The sequence below is a fragment of the Drosophila miranda genome (assembly GCF_003369915.1).
Source record: "Drosophila miranda strain MSH22 chromosome Y unlocalized genomic scaffold, D.miranda_PacBio2.1 Contig_Y1_pilon, whole genome shotgun sequence".
NCBI classification, from domain to species: Eukaryota; Metazoa; Arthropoda; class Insecta; order Diptera; family Drosophilidae; genus Drosophila; species Drosophila miranda.
Genome location: NW_022881603.1, coordinates 22,478,670 through 22,504,624, shown reverse-complemented (window position 1 = coordinate 22,504,624; position 25,955 = coordinate 22,478,670). Strand labels below are relative to the sequence as shown.

Here is a 25,955-nt window from a genome sequence, read left to right as displayed (position 1 = left end):
AACACAACTTTTTTTTCCATGTTTTAATAGTTTTGTGACCGATATAAAATTGTACTGCAAATCTGGTACCAAGATAACCTTTTCCAGCGTAACGGATCTATCACCGAACTTTACTTGAACAGTTCCATGCCCTTCAGCAATAAGTGATTTACCGCCGGCTAAAAATACTTTTTGATTATCTTCCGTGAACGACACAAAGCGTTCCTTATCACAACATAGATGCGCCGTTGCGCCACTGTCTATGCACCATGCATTTAACATCTGGTCATTTGGCTTAGCTAAACTTAGGATTGGTACATATTTTTCTGGTTCCACTTTGGCATATTCGGTTACGCAAAGCTTTGTACCCAATCTTTCACCGCTTTTACTGTTTGCGCCCTTGTTGTTTGCTCCTTCCTGCTTGCTTTTAGCACGGCATTCCGATTTAAAATGCCCTTCCTTTCCGCACTTAAAACACTTTTTGCCCTTCTTAAAGTTTTTCTTAAAATTGTTGTTGTCATAACTGACGTGTAGTTCCGCGCTACTTGTAATTTCCTTGCTAATGCTATCTTCCTGCATATTCGCTTCTTCAGAAATTTTTATTTTTAGCATGCTCAAGCTCGGCAAATCATCTCGCGTCTCAATCGCAACAACAAAACTTTCATACGATTTAGGCAAACCATTTAGCAACACAACTGATAAGATCTTTTCATCAACCTTTATGTTGACCTCTGCTAAAGCCTCGTGTACCACCTGGAATTTCCGCAAATATTCCTGTGCACTTATACCATCCGACATTTTTAACGTCAACAATTGTTTAATTAAAAGCACTACCCTTGCTGGTCCGCTTGGCCTGTGAATTTTATTTAGCTTTTGCCATGCCTGTGACGACGATACACAATTTTTAATATTGTTTAGTTGGGTCGATTTAACACAAAGTAAAATTGACGCCAACGCCTTTTGATCCTTTAGTTCAAAAGCTGCACGCTGCTCATTTGTTGCACTTTCACTAAGCTCAATTTTACCACTGACGATTGGCCACAAATCATTTTGTATGAGAACACTTCTCATCAAAACTTCCCATGTGCTATAATTGTTTTCGTCCAGTTTCTCAATATTGAAATTCATATTTCCACTCATTTTTTATACTTATTGTCCCACAGTGCAAAATTTGTAACTGTCGATCGTCTCATGCACAAAGCAACTACGACGACAATACTGTTGTCCGTGTCTTTCTTTTGTTTTTTCGTTTTCTTTTAAGTATCCCTCCGAGTTGCTATTTACACACACACACTCGCGATTTTCTATGCCTTGGTATACACACTTTTGGGTATACACACTCGCGGTTTTGTGCGGCTTGGCATACGCACTTTTTGGTATACACACTTGCGTCCCCGTTCGCTTTTGTGTTTCTTTATCCGTTGGGACTGCTTTATTTTGGACCTTAAACCACGGCAACGGTCCGATTCGCTGCAAAGATCTAATCAAGAAAACACAATGCGAATTTGTTCAACTTGTTCTTTTGCCTTTCTATGTACACACATACACTAATGAGTCTATGCCATTTTTTTAGCACTGCTTTTCACTAAGCACCAAACAATGTTTATTGTTTCTCACTGTTTCTGTTTTATACTGTTTCTGGGTGAATTGGTGTCTGGGCCCATAACCTGTTAAAGTTATTTTATTTGTAAGACAGCAGAAGATTAGTATACAGAATTATATGTGCTTCCGAGTAACATACGCAAGAGACCGACGCCGAAAGAAGAATATCGATATGAGAACATCGATATGAGAACATCGATATGCAGCAGGGCACATTGCGCAGTGTTGTTAGAGATCAATATCTAATTATCGTGGCGGTCACTTTGAACAATGTCACGCCACGTAAATAGAATAAATATGAATTACAACCTACTTATAGTTAATACTGATTAACAAAATCAATTGTTCGACAACGCTACTTCCGCCACAAATCAATCCGTCGCCATCACCGTATACCTCTCTGGCCAGCTAATTGTCTGCTCCAAGACAGGATCGATGGGTGGCGCGATCGCAGGCGGTGGGCTCTTTTTTTCGCTGCAAGACTCTGCATCCTTGGGCTTCAGATAGTCTTCCGCATCCAGGGTTGCGCCTGGGCCGTACCCCAGACGAGGAATACACAGTTTCCCATAAAGAAAATGATGGCGGCCAGGCCAAATACAATCTGTCATTGGCCACGATCGTGCTGAAGAGTTGGAAAAAACCAGGAGATACATTGATTAGCTTTCGGGGTTTTCACATTCAATGGCAGGGCTGACTCACCTTATCGGTCACGATCTCACCGGCAATCAGTGGCGTGAGGATGGGTATTATATTCGCCACCGTATTGCTCAAACCGATCAGAATTCCGGCATGATTGGGCGAGAGGTCGATGGTATTTAGGGAGCTACCGATCGTAGCCCCACTGTTGACGCCCACACTGAGTGTCATCAGCACGATGGCCAGTACTTTCTTTTCCGCGTTGAGGAATCCAATGCCGATCAGGGCGGCCGCCGGTATCCAGAAGGAGAGCGTATTGAACAGCTTTCGCACGGATGTTAAAGATAGGAACTTCTTCTTGAGCAGGACATCGGCCGTAATCAGATAGACATAGGAGAGCAGCCACATGGCCAGGAATGGCAGCGACGAGAAAACTGCATTGCTCTGGATGTCCATGTTGAGTACGCCGTTGATGTAGGACGGAAGCTCGGCTTGGAGCGTGCTCAGTCCATAGGTTTCAGCGCACCGCGTTACTAGCAAAGCCAAGAACGGAACGGACGTCCAGATCGCCTTCCACGGAATAGGAATTATACGATCATGGAAGTCTTCGTTGTGCTGCAGCGAGGACTCTATGTACTTGCACTCCGCTTCGCCAATGAACCGGGATTCGGGCGCATTGTTGGTTCCGAAATCAGCCAAAGGACACACCAGGCGGCACAGAGAGCCCCCGAGACATACGAGATTCCCGGCCAACCCATGCACTCTCGGCAATCATTCCACTGATGAACATGGCCAGTACAGTGCCGCAGTCGGTTCCCGTTTAGCTGAAGGCTCCCAGGCGGTTCCGTTCTTCTGGCGGCGACCACATCGCCAGGTGCTCCGTCACACAGGGGAAGATCACGCCCTGGAACAGACCTTGTAGGATGCGGATGGCGCAGAAGACCTGCCAGCCGGCCCAGGAGATGCACCATGGGTCATCATGCTGAAGACCGCCGTGCCGAAGCTGGCAATGAACAATACGACCTTTGCACCATACCGACGACAAAGGAAGCTGCCTGGACAGAGGGTCACGATGTAGCCCCAATAAAAGCTAGACAATATGTACGATTTGTGCTTTTCCGTCCACTCGTATTCCTAGTAGACAACGGACCACGTCAGAAAATGGATTTCTTTAGATGGAGGAACTCAGTGCACACTCACCGGAAAGTTGGGATTTGTTGTGGCAGCATTGGTCATGGCCACGATGGCTACGCTAACATTGAGGCGGGCAATGTGCATCGCGGTAAGGCCCAGGAAGAGCAGGAACGATTGCAGATGGCGAATGCCAATGCGAGGCCCTTTAGCACCTTTGTTAGTCATTTTTCACGAGCACTGAACCGAGCGAGGGCAGGGGAGGGAGGATCTTGAGGTCTGCACCGTTTGGTTGGCGGATCGGTTCTGGGCCTTTGCGTTATTGTTTAAGCAGCATTTATATGACAGCTGAAAGCTTCGGTACTTGGCCATTACTTCACATTACGGTAGTGTTTACTTGCGGACTCGCAGGTGACTCCCACAGAAAGATGCCCTGTCGTTGGAGGCGCGGAGCAAACACCGCTACTAACTTTGACGCAACTCCTCGATTCCAGAAGTTGATTGACATCCCAGATCTATTGTACAAGAGAGATCATTCATATGTATACGTATAGAGAGTACTCGGTTCAAATGCAAATATTGTTGGGTTTACACAAAGCTACCACCTTGGTAGCTGAAAAACACTCCCCATGCGATGGCCCATTTGCCAAAGACTTGTTTATTTGTCCAAAAGATTTATGGCGGAAAAGCTCGAACTTCTATCGGATCCAGGTGGACGTTTAAAGCGGAAACTAAGTGCTATAACCAGGCGAACCGTAGTTTCCAGTTAACATCGTCAATGGGGCCATAAATGAATGATTCTAATTTATTTTTTGAATATTATTCTTTATGGTTCACGTCGCGTGAAACAATGGATCGCGCCTGATAAGCGATGCTACCCGCTAAATAAATAATAAACTAATCGATAATGTACCCGACCCAAAGAGCCCAAGAGTGTTTACAATCTTTCTATCAATTTATTGAACGTTCTTATATTAAACAGCTATAATCTAGGGCTAAACCTCTTCGCTATTCGAAGCTCGAGTGATTCCCCATCGAACCACTCGTGAGCGTCTCTGAGAAAAAGCTGCACGGACTCAAGTGGGGAGATTAGGAATTCTATCGGGTCTGGAGAGTCGGAAATTGTACTATCTGGATTTTTTCGTCGATTGCCTTCGGCTTGCGCTCGGCCAGCTCTGGTTCGTGGGGCTGTAAAAAGTCTTCGGCATCCCAGGGTTGGGATACAGCCGTCCAAAGGCCAAATATATGCATTTCCCCACAAAGAAAAGCACAGCCGCAATAATGAACACAATCTGCCATTGTGTACGATCCTCTAAAAAAAACGAGAAACCATTTGTTCGGAGCAGAACCCAGCCGATTAGCTGCTTGCCAAATAGCACCTAATTCTTGGCCCTCAGCCGCTTATTTTGTTTGTTACTTATGTCTATGTCACTCATTTGTTTGTTAAAGCTTTGCGCTTGCTTGCCTGCTAAACGCTCTCTGCCAGCTCGCTCTTCGCTATCTCCGCTTTGCGTCTGCCTACCGACGTCGGCCGAGCGAAGCTGCGCATAGCGATCGAGCGCAATGTAAAGGGCAGGCAAGCCACACTTGCAATTTGGATGTCACGCATTAAAGAACATATCGTAATTTTATTTCTGCGCCGAGTTTTATTTAATTCGAAATAATTAGTCGGCCGATTGGGGATAAAAAACATTATCTCCACACCATTAATAGATATTGATATTTCGATGGAGTGGTGACAACCACTTACAGTATCCTCCACGATGAAGCCCACAACTAGAGGAGTGACTATGGGCACTATATTCGCCGCTGTATTGACTATCCCCATTACAATACTGGCATGATTCGGCGAGAGATCTATGGTGTTGATGGAGCTACCGATGGTGGCGCACTGTTGAAGCCAACACTGAGTGTCATCAGAACGATGGCCAGAGTTTTCTGGTCCTTGTCCAGGAATCTGATGATGATCAGTGTCGCAAACGGAATCCAAAGATCTCAGAGACTATAAAAGCTAGAGCAACCAAATTTGGTATCCACACTCCAAATATATCGACCGAGACGGGTTTGTTTCAAAATTTCGCCACACCCCTTCCGCCCCCGCAAAGGACGAAAATCTGGGGATATTCAAAAATCTCAGAGACTATTAAGGCTAGAGTAACCAAATTTGGTATCCGCACTCCTGTTAGATCTTACTATAAAACGTGTATCTCAAAATTTCGCTCCACCCTCTTCCGCCCACACAAAGGACGAAAATCTGTTGCATCCACAATATTGCACATTCGAGAAAACTAAAAGCGCAGAATCATAGATAATGACCATATCTATCAGATTGCTGAATCTGGATCAGATCAGATCATTTTTATAGCCAATAGGAACAAATCAATTTGAGTCACGCTCAGACTGATTTTCTGTCTCTCTCGCACGCACTCTTTGTCGTGTCGTTCAATATTAGCGGCGTCTGCCGGAGGAGAGCCATACTGACTAAGTATCGGGTATAACTGTAGAGTTGCGGTGTCCGCAGCAACTCACAAACTTTCCCCCTCGTTTAAAAACTTAAACTGAAGTGTCGCATATTTAACTATATATATATATGTATGTATAAGCCAACATCCAGAGCGCTGACCTAAGGCAACAGTGGATCTTGGTCATTCTCCAGTCATCAGCTGATACCATAAACCTCTGGACAATAGCCACCACTTGAGATAGGCGGCCCTGACACGCGTAATGGGGAATACCAGAAACAGCTAAACTTTCCAAGAGCACTACAACCCCTTCTAAGCCAAAGCACTTACGATGGCATGGTTTTCCCTTATCGAAGTCACAGTTTTTCGGACCTTAGTGGATAAACTGAAATGTCAATTTAATTGAACACCCATCGATCTTGTTCTCACCCGACCCATACGTCAATCGCATGGGCATTAAACACGTTCAATACTTCTGATAGCTCCAGCAATAATCTATGTTAGATAATGAAATTTCTATGGACTTATGTCGAACTGCCATTGCCCTTCATCAAAGCTTCATCAAAATTGACACGGAAATAGGTTTATAATTTGATTTATTTTGTACTTTTTATGTCTTATCAATTAGTTTTGAATATTCTAAGAAATACTGTGCTTATATGACCACGGACCAGCCGATAATGATTTTCTATTGGAACATTATTCCTTCGAAATTTTTTATTTTTATTAAATTTATAATCAGGTGAACCACGTAGGGATCATATAGGGATCAGGACTTACATCATCCGTTTACGATAACGCCAACCAAGAGGGGCGTTAGAATGGGCCACAACGTTGCCCGCCGTATTGACGATACCCATGAGGATGCCAGCATGGTTGGGCGACAGATCGATTGTGTTGATCGTGCTGCCGATGGTGCTTCCGGCATTGATACCCACATTAGCGCACATCAAGACAACGGCCAGGGTCTTCTACTCGCTGTCCAGGAATCCGATGCCGATCAAAATGATGGCGGGAATAAAGAACGATATGGAATTGAACGTCTTGCGGATCCCTGTGATGGTCATGGTTCCTCCTGTTAGCAGGATGTCCGCAATGATCGCATACACAAAGGCCATCACCCAGGAGGTCAAGTAGGGCACGAGGGTGCCGAGAAGATGGCATTATTCTTCATGTCCATCAGCAGGACACCGTTCATGTACGAAGGCATCTCCGTCTGCAGCGTGGAATAGCCCCAGGACTGGCAACAGCGCGTGATCATCAGGGCCCAGAACGGAACGGAACTCCATATGGCTCCCCAGGGAACCGGGATTGGCCCCTTCGCCTTCTAATCCTCCGCCTCCTTCGTGCGACTGGAGTTGATCGAGGTTCTCAATGTAGTTTAGCTCTTCATCGCTGATGTACTTGGATTCCCGAGGCGTGTTAGCGCCGAAGATCAGCCAGATGATGCACCAGGCCACGCCAACGGCACTCGAAATGTAAAAGATTCCGGGCCAAGCCATGCTAGAAGCGGCAATCTGGCCACTGGCAAACATCGCCAGCAGAGTGCCACAGTCGAGACCCGTATTGGCCAGGGCGCCCAGACGATTGCGCTCGTTTACGGGACTCCAGTTGGCGAGGTGGGCGTGGATGCAGGGGAATAAAAAAGCCCTGGAACAGGCCCATCGCCATACGAATGACGCAATAGGCCTGCCAGCCGCCCCAGGAGCTGCACCAAGGCGGAAGCAGGGCCAGCTGAGCGATCCAATAGTCGACACGAACATGGTCATCCTTGCGCCAAAGCGACGACAGAGCCAGCCACCGAGGAACTGTGTCATGATGTAGCCCCAGAAGAAGCTGTACAGGATATACGAGCGCTGCTTTCCATCCCAATCATATTCCTGGAGGAAAAAATAGTAAAGGGTTAGGCTAATGCTCAGAACAGAGATGCGGCAAGACTTACAGGGAAATTGGGATTGGTGCTTTCGGAATTCGTCATGGCCACAATTGCCACGCCAGCATTAAACTTGGCCATATAGTTGACCACGATCGACAGGAAGAGCAGAAAGGTCTGCACATGCCGTTGGCCAATTACGGGACCTGAGAAATTGTCAAATAAGTCTGTTTAATGCCAATCACTCAACTAGATACACTTTATAAAGTAGCATTCAGGATCGAGAGGCAACTCAATTTGCAACCGACTGTCAGCTTACTTTACACCTTCCGCGTACTCGGTTTTTAGTGGGACTAATCGCAGTCTGAAGTGACAGCCGCGTTATGGAGAGTAAATCAGAGCACTTGACAAACACGATATCGATAACGAAGCCAGAAATCATGCCCACAGCGAGATAGGGAGTACAAGTGATAGGAATTTCATGGTTCTTAATGAATGGGAGGGTACCACGATTTTAATCCGGATGCGGAGATCTACACCGTACCGATAGCGATCGAAAAGGAAAGGCCCCCCACTTTACGAAGCATCAAATACTCTGCCAGACCTCTGGTCGCAGTCATGCGCTTAATCAAGAGACAGTTTGAGCTCTGGAGAGCCCCGGGGCTTACGTGTAATCTTATCGCTGACCATGTCAATTATCTTGACCGTGTTTACCCCTTGGACCTTGTAGTGCGCTTGTTGTAAAAATTGTTTGCATCAACGTCTTAATTTTCCCTAAAATTATGCTACCCGAATTGGCTAAGCCTTCTTTTGGGTTAAAGAAATCTAAGCTTTTAACACGCCATCTATTGGGTGCGCTTCGTCACCGTGGGCTGCCCATATTATTTCTTTTGGCTGACGTTTTAATCGGCCTCTTCCTCCCACTGTCATTTTGACAAATCCAAAAGAAAAAGGGAAGAAAGATTGGAGGAGGCCTTGATTTCCGGGAGAAGCAGCTCTCTCTCTCCTCGTGGTATCCGAACAGTACGGACGTACTTATCCAGCTCTAAAAAAAAAAAAATTTTAATAAAAGTTACAAATCAAATAAAAGTTCTCGGGAGATCAGCACGATCCGCCGGCCTTTCGACAGCAAGACCCCATCCACCCAGAAGAGAAACCAATCCCCGATCCACTGTGCAGAGGATGGTGCGAATTTTCCGACGATCGCCCCAAAGCGGGCCACCGTAGAGTTGGGAAGCTCCACCTAAAGCCCCAACGCCATCCACCACAGCGAGCCCTTCAGCAGTTCCCGAGCTTCAGCGCCGACAGAGAGCGGCCCCTCAGCCGTTTCCGAGCTTTAGCGCCGGCCGCAGCAAGCTCTTCGCCGCCCCAACGCGAGCCGTCGCGACCGAGAGTGGGCCATCCAGCCACCGGGCCAAGAGCCCTAAACAAAAAGTGTCAAGTGATCTTCCTTGCTAATGACAAGGAATAACCAGACTCGTCCAAGGAAAAAGAGACCCTGACCCGAATTTTTTTTGCCACCGTGCTTCGCCCTAACCTAAAAGTCAGATCATGACATGTGCAGGTTAAATGTATTAAATAAACCCCAACGGAACGGGCAGAACTCGTATGAACCTCTTTGTGGCCCATTGTGCATTTACTCCCAAAGAACATATGTGCGCTTCTTAGGCCGTTGACCCCTTTGTGCCCGTGAAACGAAACCAGCTGCTTGGAGTTTTTCCGTGCGCCCACACCTTGGTCTATGTATCAAGACCTACCCCAACGAACCTGAATAAACGAATAAATATTGAATAAAGAATAATATATAGAAGTTAAATATGGAATAATTTGATTTATGAACTATATATGCCCAAAAAAAGTCCCTAAACAAAAGGAAAAGAAAATAAGATCAAGATAATCTGGTGTTAGCCGTGGTCATGCGTGTCCATGTGTGTGTGCTCTCTCTCTAAAATTTACAGGTATTCCCCTCGCCGAAAGATCTTTTGAACGTGGCCGGAACATGAAAGTACGTAAGTGAACGAACTCCCATTATCGTTTATAAACTTTTAACATAAAGAGACAAAAAAACCATACATGAGCCGGTCGGCCGTATTCTTAGATTTTCCCTAAATTATGTTGGAGCTTTTTTTGTTGTAAAGTGGCCTTAATCCCACGAAAAGCTCAAGAGCTTTGGAAGCTTTAAGCTTTAGCGCAGATCAGCGGCAGCAGGTGTTTCACACCTATGCTACTGTGATTAGTTACACTTACTTTTTGCATTAATACGAAAATAACGAAAATGAAGAAATCTTAAATTACAAAAGTTCCTAGTTAAATATTCATGAAATTATTCCCAGTACCCTATCATCTGTTTTTGAGATCATACATATTATTAATATTATTTAAAATTATTATTCCTATATTTTTATTTCTCTTATTGCCCTAGCTTATACTCTACCCTTAAATATATATAATTTTCTTTCTACCCATGTATTTAGCTTTAGGCCCTATCGTTAAAAATAAATATTGTTAATGATTTGGAAATGATTTGTTAGAAGATTTTTGTTTAGGAGCCATGCAGGGATCGATGAGGGAGAGTGGAGTATGACCCCAGGCGAGAAAAGGTATCATCCATAAGCCATATTTTCTCCGGAATTAGGATGATCAAGGTTGGGAGGGCCATGGCTGTTGCACCCAACACCAGCACAGCTACCCGTCGGTTCGGATATGCATGGCGGAGGCCAACTTCCCTTTCCCCTTAATTGCTTTGTCCCTTCTAATTCCCCCAGCGAACAAAAATAATAAGATAATGCATCGACGCGAGCACGTAAAGGAAAGGACCAGTATAGGAACCCCCCCATACTACCGACCATACAGCCGGAGCCAGCGCGTGCACCAGTCCTGCCCGATACACCCCCGACCAGCTCGAGTGGCACCGCCACACACAACAATCGTTGTATGTGATATGCTACAACCTATCGGATCTGTGCACACCCAACACATGCTTCACACGATCCAACCTCCAAAATATAGCGTCCCTCGGGGCACGAGCCGATAGCGAAGCGCTTTAATCAATCAAGGCGCCATGCTCCAGCTTGAGTGGGGTTTCTGAAACCCTTTCAGGTGTTCGATACGAGTATATTTCTTTTATTGCACTATAACGCTAACATTATTCTATACATATTGCTTGACTCGAGTTACAACCAGAGAACGATCTTTAGCGACTCTCCTCCTCCTCTTCCTGAAGTCGCAGTATGTCCGCTTTGTTGATGAAATAATAACTTGGCTGCCGGCCCTTCAGGTCTTTGGCGGTGCGCTTGCCCCGTTCTGAATCAGTATCCGACTGACGCTCTCCAGTGAGTTGGTGCCCATGGCATAGTGCAGAACAGTGCGTTCCAGCTGGTGGTTAAAACAAGTAGAATCATTGAATAAACCTTAAAGTAAGACGCACTTACATTATCTGTGATCTTCAGTGCCTCGGGACAGAGTTTCACCAAGTGCTGAACCATTTCCTCGGACTCCTTCAGCACTTGCTATGTGCAGGGCGGTTCGACCTGCGAATCAAAAGAATCGAATCAAAAATGGTTCTTGTATTGTGGGAAACGTTGGTGTACCGTATAGTTCTTGGTTTTAATCAACCACTTGGCATTGGAGACGGCGGTTAGCTCCCTCACTCTCTCCATCATTGTTCTCGCCTGATCAAATTTTGGTGGCAGCTCCTCGCGGGTCTCCTCCAGCCACGCAGTTTTTCCAAGAACTTGCCCAGGGCTTCGTGCTGTCGGGTGGCAACCACATCCCCAATGACTGACCGCTCTCATCCTCAATGTCCAGGATGTGATCGTAGCCCTGCAATGCCAGTTGATCAAAGGGTTTCACTTGTCCTGAAAAAAGAGTTGAAAGATGTATTCTGATCTCAATGCAAATGGTTTGGCGACCGATCCTACGATGGCGCCTGGCCAGGATATACGATCGATCTCTGCCGCATTGTTGGGCTGATATGGCCTGAAAGGAGACATCGCGAGCGGTGCGATATAGCTCATCCCGGTAGCTGATATCGATGCCAGACTCCTCGATGAGGGTGTACAGTGCGCCGCGGCGAATGCAACATGCTCTGCCCATGCTCGTCCGGTTCCTCCATATGCTGGACGGTCAGAATATCCTCCTCTTCGGCCAGCGATCGGTCATCTAGCTCGATGAATCTGCATTGCCGATGCCATTGCGACCGCCAACGGCAACGGATTAGATTTGACCATGGCATTGGAGGTGGAAGTGCCGTGTGGACTTCCACTTCGGTGATGGCTTCCGTTCACCCATGAAGTGCTGCAGATAGCCGGTGAGATAGGCCACGGATCCTTGGGCCGTTTGTTAGCGATCTCGGTTGAGAGCCCTGATCAGGTGATCGGCAGAGCTTAAATAATGTATACATGTATCGTGGACTCCATTCCGTATTCCTAAATACTCACAGTCTGCCAGATATTTTTCCCTGTTCCGTCTTGAAGATGGATTGGCCTGAAAGCTCATGGACTGCGCCTGACCTGCACAGAGAACATATAGCATTAGTCATTTCTCTCCATCTCAGGGATCGGGGGGTATCACACTCATGGGATAGAGTCCAGGAAATCTATACTATACACAAAAGCGAGAGGAGCAGGAGTTTTGGGGGTAGAGAAGGTAGGTTAGCTTAGGTTAAGGCGGTTAGCCGGGAGGGGGGGGGGGGGATAAGAGCCTCCCGCCCCCAAGCTCACTTGACCTATAAAAGGTCCGTTGTGTTGCCCGCATGGGCATGTGCCCCTTCGCGTTGCCCGAACCGTGAGAGCATACTACTGCAGGTTAAGGGCAGTCCCATCGGTTGGCTTGGATGTATTTGGACAAGGTCCTGGTTTGATTCAAAGGTAACAAACGAAGATTCTGATGCGATGGTGGAACTCAAAGAAACATTGCAAATCATATGGAAAATCGGAACAAGAGTCACATTCCCCGGACGTATGTACGTAGGTGTAAACTGAAATCAGAACGTACGATACGGAATTGGAATATGTGCGGCCGTACGAAGAAGCTCAGCGTAAGCGGAGGAGTAGGTGGATATTGATGGCAATGCTGGGCACACAAGAGTCAAAGAATCGATCAGTTAGGATCTATATAAGTATGTTTCTAAGATAACAGTAGGTACGGGTACGAGTACGAGCATGTATTGTTATGTACATTGGGGGTATGGGACCCATCCCATCACATCCCATCCTATTCGCCGGAGGCTCAATTGCGATCCACAATGCTGTTCTTCTGTGCGCTTGAAGATCTTCACCAGCATGGTGGCAATGTGCTTTGAATTTGTCAGGCGAATGTCCTTCTCGAGGGACAGTATATTGGTTACGGCGGTGCAATAGTCATGGAACAGCACATACTCCACAATGCCCATGCTCTGCATATTGATTGAGCCGCACCGTGAGCTTGAACAGGCGTTCGTCACCATGCTGAGCCTCGCACGTCGCACAGGTGCCTTAGGTTGTCCATCTCCTTCATCAGATTGGGCAGCTTCACGATCGTCGTCATTTTGAGGCCTGTGCCCAGGAAGGCTGCCTAGATTGCAAATATCCGAGCAGATAGCTCTCCTTAAAGTGCAGCTGCGTCTCCAGATAGGTCACGGCTCGTCCCACCCGCGTATAGGCCGCTCCCATATCGCCCGGATCCTTGCTGCTCGTCGTCGAGATCACGCGCAAATGCTCCTGGCAGTTCAGCCACACGGCCGGAATTTAACAAAGACGCCCGGCCATAGGGCCAGAGGCACCATTAAATGCTGTCGACTCGGCTGCCTGCACCAGGTCTTTGGTGTCCAGCAGGGATGTCATCAGACCCAAACTGCTGAGCATTAGGGTCACCTCCGAATCGGGCTCGAGCAGCTCCGTGAGGGTATAGTAATTGCCGGACTCCGTCTCCCCAATGGCATCCGCAAAGCTGGTCGTGAATATCTTGCCCATATGAGGCGCTCGGCCTGCTCAATTGGCCAATGGTCAGGTTCAGGGGAAGCTCCAGCTGTCGAGATTGCGCAAGGCCTCCACAATGCAACGCGTGACCAGAATTGACTGATCGTCGTAGACGAAGCGGCCATATTCAGTCGACCGCCGTTCCCCATGAAGAGTAGCGAGAGACTGTGGTCGAGTCGCGTCTGGCGAGCGCTTGATCTTTTCGTAAACGGCACGCTTGAGAAGCGGCTCAGGAAGCTGGTCACCGACAACTTCAGCGATGAGGCGCTCAGTGGCTTCCGGTGCGACAGGGCCGAGGCCGTGCTGGCGCTCAAAAGCTTTCCCGATTCCGCTATCACGTTGTAACAGCGCTCCAAGTGCGTGAGATCTCACCATCCTGCAGCTCTCGCCGGCACTGTGCAGATCGTCGGGAACTGCGCATTGGGTGTAATTTTTGGATTTGATGATTATCATTTTACACAGCACACACACACACAGCGGGATGATGAACACCAAAAGCATGTACAGAGACACAGATACTAAGATACACGGAAACGAGCACGAATGAGGAGCTTGCCAAATGGTGCTGAAGAAAAGGCGACGGTGCTTCAAGTGCTTTCTGTGGAATAAAAAAACCCCGAATGTATGGTGTTTATGTGTGATATTGTGTTACATACCAAATAAATCATCAATATTGCCAATGATTTCATTGAAAAAATCACGGTTTCCCTCCATTATGAGAACGATTACTTTGATTGCAGCGCAACTGAGAATCAGGTACGACTACGCGGACGAGTGTTTGACTGACAATTGAGCGAAGGAAAACGTGTGCTGCACGGTGCGACTGAAAATCGATGACTGAATGCTCGGCCAGGGCACGGGCCAAGTCCATGGCACTCTGGAGGTACAGTACACACCCTCTTTCATATATTTTGACATGGCAAGCAAACGTATTTAATTATTTTGGTTTTACTTTACTTGGTGGTGTCTCTGCCCCTTTGTTTTTGTGGGGGTACTCGTAATTCAAATGAAACCGAACGAAAAGCCGCACAAAAAGCAAAGAAAACGAGGGGAACGTTGTGAGTTGCAGCGGACACCGCAACTCTAACAGTTATACCGATACTAAGTCAGTAGGAGAGAGAGCCACCCGGCAGACGCCGCTAATTTGAACGACACGACAAGAGTGCGTGCGAGAGAGACAGAAAATCAGTCTGATCGTGACGTCGGGGCTGCGTAGCCAGTGCCAATTGATTTGTTCCTTTTGGGTATAAAAATGATCCGATCTGATCCAGATTTAGCAGTCTGATAGATATGGTCATTATCTATGATTCTGCTTTTTAGTTTCTCGAATCTGCAATATTGTGGATGCAACAGATTTTTCGTTCTTTGTAGGAGCGAATGGGGTGGGGCGAAATTCTGAGATAAACGTTTTATAGTGAGATCTAACAGAAGTGCGGATACCAAATTTGGTTACTCTAGCCTTAATAGTCTCTGAGATTTGTGGATGCCCCAGATTTTCATCCTTTGCGGGGTGGAAGGGTGTGGCGAATTTGGACACGAAACGGTCAAGGTCCGATATCACAGGAGTGTGGATACCAAATTGGTTGCTCTGGCTCTTATAGGTCTGAGATCCTTGAACTCATATTTTGCAATTGGCAAAGCCGACCATGAGACCTGTGTGTTAGAGAGAGAAGAATGAAATTGTTTTCTTGATTCTGGCTATAATAATTATACGATCTGTTGAGATTTACCACTCTAGAACATATGGTCATCCTCTACGATTCTGCTTTTTTGGCTTTATCGTATCTTAAAAATGTGGATGCCACAGATTTCCGTTCTTTGTGGGCCGAAGTAGGCGGGGCGAAGTTTTTGAAATATTTTGTAGCAGTGAGATATCACAGAAGTCTGGATACAAACATCGTTGCTCTAGCTCTTATAGTCTTTGAGCACTTAGGCGCTGAAAGGTACGGACAGACGGACAGACGGACGGACGGACAGACGGACGGACGGACGGACGGACAGACGGACAGACAGACATGGCTCAATCGACTCGGCTATTATGCTGATCAAGAATATATATACTTTATGGGTCGGAAACGATTCCTTCTGGACGTTACACACATCCACTTTTACCACAAATCTAATATACCCCAATACTCATTTTGAGTATCGTGGTATAAAAATGAGTAAGCTTTCCCGATACTATTCGAGTGGAGTGTTTGTGCTATATCATGGTATGACTCTTGTGACTGGTCTTGAGCTGGAACAGCTGAGGTGGACACACAGGTCAGGTCAGGTGCTGTGCCAGCCCTCTTGTCCTACCTTGATCGTTGAGCAACTGATTCTCAGCTCTCGGCCCCAAAGAGATCGAGCAGCTCGTGTAGTTGAGAATATCTTCGCTTCTCCGTGTCCAAATAGAGCTCACGGCCGTGTGGCCCAGCTGTGTGCAACGTTGTGGTTGTAATTGCATTTTAAATATTAATAAATTCATTTGGTTATCATAAATTTATGGCATATTGATGCGGCACACAGACACAGACATGGTGATATGAAAATGGGAGTACCAAGCACCTTGGCCCACTTTGAATTGGATTTCGAACATTTGAAATTTGCCGATGAGGCGCCCCAACAGTTGCTTTCGTTCCCAGTTCTATTACTATTTCAAGAATGTATTTCTAATCTGGCTGTCAGGAATTCTCCCTCCAAATAGGGATAATTGATAAATTTGCCACCGAAAAATGGTTATTCTGTATTTCCCCCCGCTTTCCCTTCACCACCATGTCCAGTGCCTTGGAATTGCCGCCCAGCTGGGATAAACATGTTGTAGAAATGGCCATTGTCCTTTATCGTGGCTGCATTATCCGTAATTGTCATAGTCTCCGGAAAGCGCGAAGCCAAATACCGAACGATGTCTGCACACAAAAAAAGTCAAGCGAAAAAGCCCAATCGAAATAGGGAATTTAAGTGGAAGGAGAGTATACCCAACACCCACCCGTATGTCCAAAGAGCACGGCCACGTGCAGGCCGTGGAGCCATTGGGGAATATGTCGTCCTTTGCAATGGCTAACTTCCGGCGATCCAGGGCTGCTGCAGCGCCAGCAAGCTGCCGTCACGTGCCGCATCGTGCACGCGATGGATTTTCTCCTGTCAGAGTTAGCATATGAACCGTGCCTTAATTAGTGGCTACTCCTTCCGACCATCCCCTACTACCTTCCGCTTACCATGTAGCTGGGCACGTTGTTGAGAAAGCTTGTATTTCCGCTCCTTGGACTTGGATTCAACAGACTACGCCCTCGCCATTCAGCACGATCTCGGCCAGCTGCTCAAGGTCCCCCGATTCGATGATCTGCTTCATGCGTGCCTCCTGCGAAGGAGAGGCAAAACCAGTCAATTAGAGATTGCTAGACAGACATTCATTCAGTGCGTAATCGAAAGCGTAATTGTTCGGTGTGACAGAATAGAAAAGATGACAGAAATGGTTTAGCAAATAAAAGATGAAACCCAAATGACAAGCCTGGTGAGACAGCAACAGAGAGAGAGCAACAGAGATTGAAAGATAGGAAAGGATAGCATCGTATACTTCATCAATTGCAGTTTGAGACTGAACTGTATAATCCTCGGGTGCGCCCTGCACAAAGCCCTCGATGGCCATGGCCGATGTCAGGGATTCGCCGCAATCCTTATCAGGTCCCGTTTCGGTTCAGTTGGTTGTTCTCCTCCTATCGACTGCGACTCCTCCAGGGGCTGGATGTCCTTTGTAACTGGCGCTATCACATCCTCTACAAAGGTTTTTTGAGTTTTACTTGGCGAACTGTCGTTTGTCGATTATCGCTAAAAAGTGCAGGTAACATGACAACACTTCGCAAACAGGACACAAACAGGTGGAAAGGGACTACGTTTTTACAAGGACTAGGTGCCACTACAGAATGACAATGCCAGCGCTGTTGACCCATTAAATAATTGAGATAGTAAATACATATGTATATCCATAGGTAAATAGAAATCTACGGCACGTATACGTAATGTTACGCATACGCCCTGTTTTCGAAACAAATTGCACCTACACTTTCATTACTTTATTGAAATGCAGCACCTCCTACCATTTCCATGCCTTCTAACCCCTAACCTCTAGGGAAAACTTGATTATCCTTAACAAATCGTTCGTGGGGGACTGCAGAAAATCGTTGCAACGTTGCACCAACTGGAATGTGTATATATAGCAATTTGATATATACCATATGTAGATATACATATATCATATATCATCTATCTAATGCTGCAACTGCAAATGTTTTGACGTTTGCATGTTCCTTTGCCATTTGGACTCTGGCCTGGCTGCCGCTCTGACAGTTGAGGAGCTCTGGCTCTGAGGCTGGTGCGCGGCTATCGTCTTTCCGTCTCCACATGTCAGTGAAAGCGCTATGGGAGTGAGTGCATTATTATAAAGTCTATCTGTGGGTAAACAGCTGCTGATTTTCGCCAATCGATAGTGCCGCAAATCGGGGGCAGGGCAGACACTGGCATTGATTTGATCTAAGGAACTCGAATGAATACGAGTATACGAATGGATGGTACACAAAACGAACTGAAACTGAAACTTTAATGAAATCGAAACTGAAAGGAAACGGAAACGGAAACACAATACATGGGAATTGGCGCTTTTTTCTCTTTTTGGAGTGGGAGGTGGGTGCAATGGAAACGATAACGAAAAGACACAAGTTGCAGGTTTTGCATTCCATTTTTAATTGGTTACTGTAATCGTTGATGGTTTAATATTATTTTTTACTTTCCAGTTGCTTTTAAAAAATATATAGGTATATATATAAAGAGTCTATGTATATCTGCATAAAGAAGTAAAAAGTCTGGTTATATAATTATATAAGCTGATTGCTACTGTTATTCTTTCTTAGATTGCGGCTGCAGTTGTTGCTGTTGCTGTTGCTGTGGCTGTGGCTCTTGCTGTTGCTTCTGCTGTTATTTTTGGTGTGGAAAACAATTAGAATGAATGGAATTTGGGTGACTGCTGCATTTAATTGATTGATTGGTTGTTAGATAGTTAGTCTGCTTTCATTTTACAGTTCACAGTTGAGTTTGAAGATTTGGAAAAAGTAGTTTGAGCGGTTGAACGGCACACACAATACAAACTACAAAGAAACGTTGCACGTTGGACACCTAGAGCACGCCAAAGTGTACTTCATCATCGTCATCGTTCTCATCATTCTCTACATTATCCTGATCCTGTATCTCTTCTCCTCAGCCACTGGTTCCACTGGCTCCTCCAAATTGGTGATCTTTCCTCTTCACTGCCGCCTCTGCACATCCTGTTCTGCTTCCATCTCTGCTCGCTCTTCAGTCTTTCGTTTAACTTCTGGCTCACTCTCTGTGGCAGGCTGCTCCTCCTCCTTCTGTTCCACATCATTACTCTCTGCGACATTTTCTTCGTGGTTTTCCAGCTTATCATTCAATTCCTCGCTTGCAGCAGACTCCTGTTCCTTCGGTTCCTCATGTTTTTTGATCCTCCTCTTTACCCTGGCCATCTTCTTCTTCTTTACCGCCGCTTATAGCTCTTGCATATCTGTAAAAGTAACAATTGTCGACTGATTGCTTTCCGAGTGATTCAAAGGATTGTTTTACTACGATCTCAGCCTTCGATTCATTGTATGTACAGCAGAGAAGTACTTAAGAGGTCTAAACAAAAGCGCATAGATATAAAGTGGTGATGGGGAAAGCGAGAGCCGACAATGGCTTACTTTCACAGAGCCCCCGCCCGCCTGTGCCGCCAAAGCAAATCCGAGTGCAACACAGAGAAAGCTTTTGGAGGAGTGCAAGCAAAAACCAACGAAAGCAAACGAAAGACGCAATCCACAAGCAAAAAAGGCAACACTTACCTCGCCTCACTGTCTCGGTGTCGCTTCGATATCGCCATTAATGTGGCCATTGTTGAATGTGGCTGGCGTTTCCGGTCTGCGCTGCGGCGATATTTCCGGCGGAACCGGTGCCGGATCTACATCCGCATCCAAATCCGCTTTGGACAAAAACACTCGTCACGAGTGACGGCCACTGGTGACGCATAACTTCCACTGTGAGATTCTTCCTCGATTGGTCGGTGTCCAGGCTGCCGGTAGAATCTGTCCGTTCTCGATTATAAATTCTCTGCATCCTCAGGTCGTGACTGGATACGTTTGAGTAACCTCTGTATCCAGGGCAGGTGGGCAGTCTTCTAGGGCTCGCTGTATGTGTCGATAGTTGCCGGAAGGAGCGTCTGCTACGATGTTTTGCTTCCGTCGGTAAAGCCATCAAAGCGATACTGTTGGAGTTCCAGAGCCCAACGGCGATGCGACCGGTCGGATTATTGATCGAGTTCAACCACTTCAAGGCGAGATGGTCGGTGATGACGTCGAAGTAGTAGCCCTCCAGGTAGCTGAGTAGTTCTCTTCTGCTTTCAAGAGCCTTCGACTGGCGTAGGCTATGACCCTCTCCTCTCCGCTGATCTGTTGCGTCAGGACCGCCCCTAGACCGTAGTCGCTTGCGTCAGTTTGTAGAGCGAACCTCTCCGCGAAATCCGGCAGGCTAAGACGGGTGCTTGGGTTAACTTCTCCTTCAACTCTCGAAAGCGGCCTGCTGTTCGTCACTCCAGATCACCTTTTCTCCTTCTTCAGGAGGCTGGTCATTGGTTGTACAATCGTCGCGAAGTTTGGACAAACCTCGGTACCACGATGCCATTCCTAGGCAGCGTCGAAGCTCCTTTATTGAGCTGGGTGGGCCAACTTCCGGACGGCGACGATCTCATCTGGGTGTGTATACCCTGCTCACTAATAACATGTCCCAGGTATACGATGCTTTTCTGGAAGAAGCTGCATTTCTTTTGGTTCAATCTTAGATTTGTTTCCCGTAGTCTCCGGAACACCTCTCGCAGATGGTCGACGTGTTCCTCCAACGCCGCTCCGATGACAATAATGTCATCAAGGTAGCGAATGCGTTGGGTTCCATCTGTGGTCGATGACGCTGTCAAGGCTCGCTGGAACGTGGCCGATGCTGAGTGCAGTCCGAACGGCATCACCTTCCAATGGAAGAGTCCTCTGCCCGGAACGGTGAAGGCGGTACATTCTCGGCTCCCTCGGCCATCGGGATCTGCCAATACCCGTTCTTGAGGTCCAATGTCGAGATGTAACGTGCGTTACGGAGCGTCTCGATGATGTGGTTGATCCTGGGCAGTGGGTAGGCGTCGGGTATTGATTGCGCGTTGAGTTGTCGTAGCTACGCACATCCGCATCTCGCCTGTTCTTCTTTCCCACAGTACGATGGAGCGCTGTGTGGACTTTTTATACCCGATTACTCAAACGAGGGAACGTTGTGAGTTGCTGCGGACACCGCAACTCTACAGTTATACCCGATACTTAGTCAGTATGGCTCTCCTCCGCAGACGCCGCTAATATTGAACGACACGACAAAGAGTGCGTGCGAGAGAGACAGAAAATCAGTCTGAGCGTGACGTCGGGCGCTGCGTAGCACTGCAAATTTATTTGTTCCTATTGGCTATAAAATGATCTGATCTGAATCCAGATTCAGCAATCTGATATATATGATCATTATCTATGATTCTGCGTTTTTAGTTTTCTCGAATGTGCAATATTGTGGATGCAACAGATTTTCGTCCTTTGTGTGGGCGAAAGGGGGGGGCGAAATTTTGAGATACACGTTTTATAGTAAGATCTAACAGAAGTGCGGATACCAAATATGGTTACTCTAGCCTTAATAGTCTCTGAGATTTTTGAATATCCCAGATTTTCGTCCTTTGCGGGGGCGGAAAGGGGTGTGGCGAAATTTTGAAACAATCTCGTCTCGGTCCGATATATTAGGAGTGTGGATACCAAATTTGGTTGCTCTAGCTTTTATAGTCTCTGAGATCTAGCGCTAATGTTTTACTCTAAGCAAAGCCGCCTATGCTACGTGTGTGTTAGAGAGAGACAGGGCGAGAAAAAATGAAATTGTTTTCTTGATGCTGGCTATAATAATAATACGATCCAATTCAGCTTCCGCAGCCTTAAAGATATGGTCATTCTCTACAATCTACGTTTTTGGTTTTTCATATCTTTAAAATTGGTGGATGCCACAAGATTTTCGTCCTTTGTGGGCGGAAGTGGCGGGGCGAAGTTTTGAAATATTTTTTGTAGCAGTGACATATCACAAGTCTGGATCCAAAACACGTTCCTTCTAGCTCTTATAGTCTTTGAGCACTAGGCGTGAAGGGACGACAGACGGACAAACGGACAGACGGACGACGGACAGACAGACAGACAGACAGGACCCAATCGACTCGCTATTAATGCTGATCAAGAATATATATACTTTATGGGGTCGGAAACGATTCCTTCTGGACGTACACACATCCACTTTTACCACAAATCTAATATACCCAATCTCCCACAATCTCTCTCAAAGCAATGCCCACAAAGAACGCACAAAAATCAAACAAAAACTGAATCCAGCGCAGCAAAACTTAGCCTAATCCCTGTCTCTGTCTGCCCTTAGATGCTTCACCACCCACTCACCCATCGTTTGTGTCCAGCTCCGAAGTTTTCTCGATGCTGTCGTCCAGCGATTTACGTCCATTCACAGCCGGTGTCATTTTAATGTCCAATTTCTGTGAAATAAACAGATAAATGGTGTAGGGATTCCCCACAAGCTGCTGCCTACGCCTCCCCGACTTACCTTGCTGCCGCATCGCCTCCGGCACTATTCTCACCACTCTCATTGCTCAAGGCATTCCAGTCAGTGATGATCTCGGGGGAGACGCGCGTGCCTCCGGACATAGACGAGGAAAGCCCGCTCGATTTCGTGCGGCTTGTGGCGGTAGTACGAGGCTGACTTCATTTTCTGAAATTGCCCCAATGAATCATTTTAATTGCTCGTTGATTGCCATCCCCCACTCACATAGTCGAGGGCCTCCTCGTCACAACCCGCCTGGTGAGCAGGGTATAGCAGCGCATATTGTTTTTGGCACTGGCTGCCCAATGGAGCGGCGTCTTGCGGTGATGTCCATCTCGTGGGCGCCCTCCGGCCAGAGACCGACCAGATACTCCAGGATGCCATTCAGTCCATTGCCGTCCTTGCAGGTCACCAAGGCAGCGGGCACGGGAGGCTCCAGTTGCGCCTGCATCGTATCCAAATTGTTGTCGATCACCGCCTGATGCAGATCCTTAATGGCATTCTGTGGAGTCATTTTGTAAAAGAGGCAGTTGGATTTTCAGTGCATTGCCTTAGCATGACATGAGGCACGGCGGCTGAATAAATAACCTTTTTGTCCCTGTGTGTGGCGTGTGTTACGAGTGAGTATATAAAGCAAAAATAAAAACATTTTCATTAGCCACGATGGGTTCTTCTTGTGGGTGGCGAAGGCACTATGCAAATATGTGGAAATACTTTGAATTTCCGTTTGACCGACACTTTCTAGACATTTTTCGTACCACAAAAATATACAGGGAAAATATTTTCAGGGAATTTTGGGTTTCTAAATGCGCAAGTTCGAGTCTCTTTATATTTTCCAATGAATTCTATGTTTACTGAAGTTTCAAGAAAGCTTAAGCCTAAAGAAATGATTCATACACAGTACGTTAAAATTCACTTCAGACCTTCTTTGGAATCGTAGCCAACGCAACAGTCAAGGTAATCCTCGAAAACTCGAGTGCAAATCTCTCCTCTAGTGAAATTTCCCAGAACACCACCTAGTTCCTTTGAGTCTACCTTTGACCAAACAAGCACACATATCTGATATGTCAAGGTCTCCTCAGTCTATTCCTGGTGTGTTGCACGTACTCCTACACCTGAGTAACATTCCTTGAACGCTTTGTTTCGTTTTTGTGTGACATGTAAATTAATTGAATGAAATGAATCATTAGAAGGGCTCCCTAGCACACACTTATGAGGTTGAGTGGCAATAAAAACTGCTCGAAAGTGCCACGAAAACGGAAATAGCGCATTAGTGCTTGCCACTTAATGTGGCACTCACTCCCTGTCTTTCTTCAACCCCCTGAACAATGTAACTTGTTGAGCGGACGCAATATGCAAATTTTGGCCAAGACCCCTTCCTTCTGGCAACCTGCGTGTTATCACCACAATTTCCCACAATTATAAGGAATGAATGTGAATATTTATTCGTTGAAACACTCACCTTTGGGTGGCGATAAATGGTAATATAGGCCTTGGAATCTTCTCCGACGCTTCGGCGGCATCGCCAATTTATGTTTTTTATACCCGATACTCAAAATGAGTATTGGGGTATATTAGATTTGTGGTAAAAGTGGATGTGTGTAACGTCCAGAAGGAATCGTTTCCGACCCCATAAAGTATATATATTCTTGATCAGCATCAATAGCCAGTCTGTCTGTCCGTCTGTCCGTCCGTCCGTCTGTCCGTCCCCTTCAGCGCCTAGTGCTCAAAGACCATAAGAGCTAGAGCAACGATGTTTTGTATCCAGACTTCTGTGATATGTCACTGCTTCAAAAATATTTCAAAACTTCGCCCCGCCTACTTCCGCCCCCACAAAGGACGAAAATCTGTGGCATCCACATTTTTAAAGATACGATAAAGCCAAAAACGCAGAATCGTAGAGGATGATTATATGTTCTAGAGTGTAAAATCTCAACCAGATCGTATAATTATTATAGCCAGAATCAAGAAAACAATTTCATTCTTTCTCGCTCTGTCTCTCTCTAACACACAGGTTTCATGGTCGGCTTTGCCAATTGCAAAATATGAGTTCAAGGATCTCAGAACCTATAAGAGCCAGAGCAACCAAATTTGGTATCCACACTCCTGTGATATCGGACCTTGACCGTTTCGTGTCCAAATTTCGCCACACCCCCTTCCGCCCCCGCAAAGGACGAAAATCTGGGGCATCCACAAATCTCAGAGACTATTAAGGCTAGAGTAACCAAATTTGGTATCCGCACTTCTGTTAGATCTCACTATAAAACGTTTATCTCAGAATTTCGCCCCACCCCCTTCCGCCCACACAAAGAACGAAAATCTGTTGCATCCACAATATTGCAGATTCGAGAAAACTAAAAACGCAGAATCATAGAAAATAGCCGTATCTATGAGATTGCTGAATCTAGATCAGATCAGATAATTTGTATAGCCAATAGTAACAAATCAATTTGCAGTGGCAACGCAGCGCCCGACGTCACGCTCAGGCTGATTTTCTGTCTCTCTCGCACGCACTCTTTGTCGTGTCGTTCAATATTAGCGGCGCCTGCCGGAGGAGAGCCATACTGACTAAGTATCGGGTATAACTGTAGAGTTGCGGTGTCCGCAGCAACTCACAACGTTCCCCCTCGTTTTGTATTTCAGAGTCTCTGTACACGTCGTAGCACTCTTAGAGTCCACGACTCTTCACATTTCCCCAATCGCGATTCATTTAGCACTGCGGTTTGACTCACTTCACTCTTGGCACTGGAAAAGCTGTGGAAAACCTTACTTAAATCGAAGCGCGTTGTCGACCGTTGTCCTGGTAGGTTAAACGACGTCTGAGTTGACAAATGCACACGCTCAGAAGGCCGACTGGTCAACGTAGTCCCTAGCTCTAACGCCATTCCACGTGCTCCTTCTCATCCTACGCCATGGTCCTTGCGTGTGTGCATACCCAATGACGAGGGCGGTGGATGGAGGCGGTGTGGTCTCACATTTGTGATTTTTATTATGTTTTATTTATTTATACATATGTATATATATATATATATATGTATGTATAAGCCAACATCCAGAGCGCTGACCTAAGGCAACAGTGGATCTTGGTCATTCTCCAGTCATCAGCTGATACCATAAACCTCTGGACAATAGCCACCACTTGAGATAGGCGGCCCTGACACGCGTAATGGAGAATACCAGAAACAGCTAAACTTTCCAAGAGCACTACAACCCCTTCTAAGCCAAAGCACTTACGATGGCATGGTTTTCCCTTATCGAAGTCACAGTTTTTGGACCCCTAGTGGATAAACTGAAATGTCGATTTAATTGAACACCCATCGATCTTGTTCTCACCCGACCCATACGTCAATCGCATGGGCATTAAACACGTTCAATACTTCTGAAAGCTCCAGCAATAATCTATGTTAGATAATGAAATTTCTATGGTCTTATGTCGAACTGCCATTGCCCTTCTTCATCAAAGCTTCATCAAAATTGACACGGAAATAGGTTTATATTTGATTTATTTGTACTTTTTATGTCTTATCAATTAGTTTTGAATATTCTAAGAAATTCTGTGCTTATATGACCACGGACCAGCCGATAATGATTTTCTATTGGAACATTATTCCTTCAAAATTTTTATTT

General features: G+C 46.2%; 3 pseudogenes; all 3 read right to left on the bottom strand.

The window, feature by feature from the left end:
* Positions 1–1,813: 1,813 nt before the first annotated feature.
* Positions 1,814–3,601, bottom strand: LOC117191061 (annotated as a pseudogene).
* Positions 3,602–5,205: 1,604 nt separating this feature from the next.
* Positions 5,206–8,373, bottom strand: LOC117191513 (annotated as a pseudogene).
* A 2,444-nt stretch (positions 8,374–10,817) lies between these two features.
* LOC117191792 lies at positions 10,818–14,354 on the bottom strand (annotated as a pseudogene).
* Positions 14,355–25,955: the final 11,601 nt, after the last annotated feature.